Consider the following 2,317-nt stretch of genomic DNA (forward strand, 5'->3'; position numbering starts at 1 on the left):
TGATTGTCTGGGCTCTGTCTCCGCATTTGGAACTCTTTAAACATCCAGGGAATGTGGTCTTAGGAATGTGCCTTTTGTTTTCTTCTCAGTGGCTTCCACCTACATTAACTACTGTCATGGCTAGATTTGTATTGGTAGCAAAAGGTCATTGACACAAAACCATTTAATTAACTAGTATAAAAATTACCAAACTAATACATATGTAGGCAAATATGTGAGGTAATATAAATTAAAAGTAAGCCTTCCTTACCATCTCCAACTCCCTATAGTTAACCACAACTACCAGGTTCTGGTTGGTATTTCTAAAAATGTTAATATATATAAAGCATATATGTAAATATAAATATTACATACATAATCACATACATAAAACATACAGCCATCTATATATACATGCTTGTTTTTGTGTGTGATTTTATATAAATAAGTTGATATTTATGTCTTATAGAAAAGTTTATATTAATTTATATAACTCTACCTTCTTTTTATTAGCTCTATGTTATTCTATTCTACGTATGTATCATGATACAGCTCATTGACCCCCTCTTACTAGATATTCAGGTTACTATCATTTTTTTCACATTGCAAACTGTACTGTAATGCATGTTCTTGTATATAAACCTTTGTGCAATGAAAATTTTTTTGATTCAAGTAATATAGATTTGGGGTAGATATTTCAGCATTGACCTTAAGAGAGTCTTTTGCAGTTTATACTGAAGAGGAGAATTCTGGTTTATCCACACCCTCACTAATTTTTTATTATCCAATTTATATTTGGGTGACCACATGTTTTAATTAGCATTTATTTATGAGTTTGAGATCACAGATATCTTTGCAAATATATTAAGAATTTGTATTTCCGAAGCACATTGGTTGTGTCTTCTTAGAAACTATTGTGTCTGAGTTTTCTTCTGCTCTAAAGCTCTCCCCAAGACTCTTTTCTCATGCTTTTGATTTCTAGTTCTCCTTTCATTTCTAAAGCCCTACTTTCCACACCTTGTTTTATCTTTTAAAGGTATCAAACTGTTCTTCAACATTTGAATATTTGAAATGTACATTTATGCTATATGTTAAGCTAGTTTTCCAGTTTTGCCATTATACACATTCTATTAGAAAGTACCCACCACTGACATAAACTCAATTTTTCCTTTTCTTTTTTTATAATACTTACAATTTAATAAAGTGTCTACAATAAACATATCCAACAGGTTTTGGTTGAGGTACCTGCCTATCTAGAGTTAATAATATCTGTTACCTCTAACTATTTTAGAAAAAAAACTTTTAAAGTTAAAAAAAGTTGTAAGTTTGAGATATCTAAAGAATATTCATTTAAAAATATGGAACACTTTCTGAATTTGCTTGTCAACTTTGTACTGGACCAGGCTAAACTTCTCCATATTATTCTGATTTTAGTAAATGTGCTGATGAAACAAACATTAGTTTTCTGATTATGGATTTGCCTATACTAGTATAATTGTTTTTGTATGTAAATACCTATGTGTATGTGTGGTCCAATATTTAACTAGTTTTACTTCTACTTGATTGATTTACTTGTTCTGAAGTTGATGAAAACCACTGAAATAATTTGGATTATGTCTTGTATATACTCTTAGTATTTACACTATCTTATAGTATTTCAGCTATCTTTATTCCATCCTAAAATAATAAAGATCATCTTGAAATTATCATGTTTCTGATATAATTTTTAACATTTAATGATACATGTATCTTCAAACATTGGGACACTTGCCATTAGATACCTGTGTTATAGTTTAGCATCTTGTTTTCCCCACCTTGTTTTTTAATGTATTTAAAAATTATGCATGTTAAAGCATTGTGCTCATATTTTAGCTTCCTTTAAATTAGAGTTGAAAGCAAATATTCATTTGTCACATTTTGCACGAGTCTCTCTCTCTCCTTAAGGAGGCTGGGAACAGAAGCAAGAGGAAAAAGGTAATTGACCTCCTGACCAAGTTGCTCTGTTTGGTGAGGTTGCACCACCTTGTCCTTGTGAGGTTTACAGTAAGAGCAGAGCAGAGGGCTGGAGTAGAGGGACTAACAGTGTTAGGATCAAAGGCCTAATTGTCTGTTTTCTTGAAGTTAGGGTTATTGGCAGCTGCCATTATACCATCCGTGCTGCTGTCACCCAGCATAGCCAACCAGCATGCGCTAATTGCAGTGGCCTTTTCATCAAGTAAGATCATCCCACTAAACACAAAGAGCTGTCTCTCCATTAGCACAGACAGTAGCCAGCTAGATCAGCTGGGCTCCTTGAGTATGATTGGACTGTCATATTGTTATGATTTGTTCAAGTTTA

General features: G+C 32.5%; 1 non-coding gene across 1 annotated transcript; it reads right to left on the reverse strand.

The window, feature by feature from the left end:
- Window positions 1-1,331: 1,331 nt before the first annotated feature.
- LOC118974464 (U6 spliceosomal RNA) lies at window positions 1,332-1,435 on the reverse strand. Its single transcript, XR_005063910.1, has one exon. It is a non-coding gene; the product is annotated as a U6 spliceosomal RNA (small nuclear RNA).
- Between the last annotated feature and the right edge of the window lie 882 nt (window positions 1,436-2,317).

Source organism: Sturnira hondurensis, unplaced genomic scaffold, assembly GCF_014824575.4.
Source record: "Sturnira hondurensis isolate 20B ecotype Veracruz unplaced genomic scaffold, ASM1482457v3 Scaffold0019428, whole genome shotgun sequence".
Taxonomy (NCBI): domain Eukaryota; kingdom Metazoa; phylum Chordata; class Mammalia; order Chiroptera; family Phyllostomidae; genus Sturnira; species Sturnira hondurensis.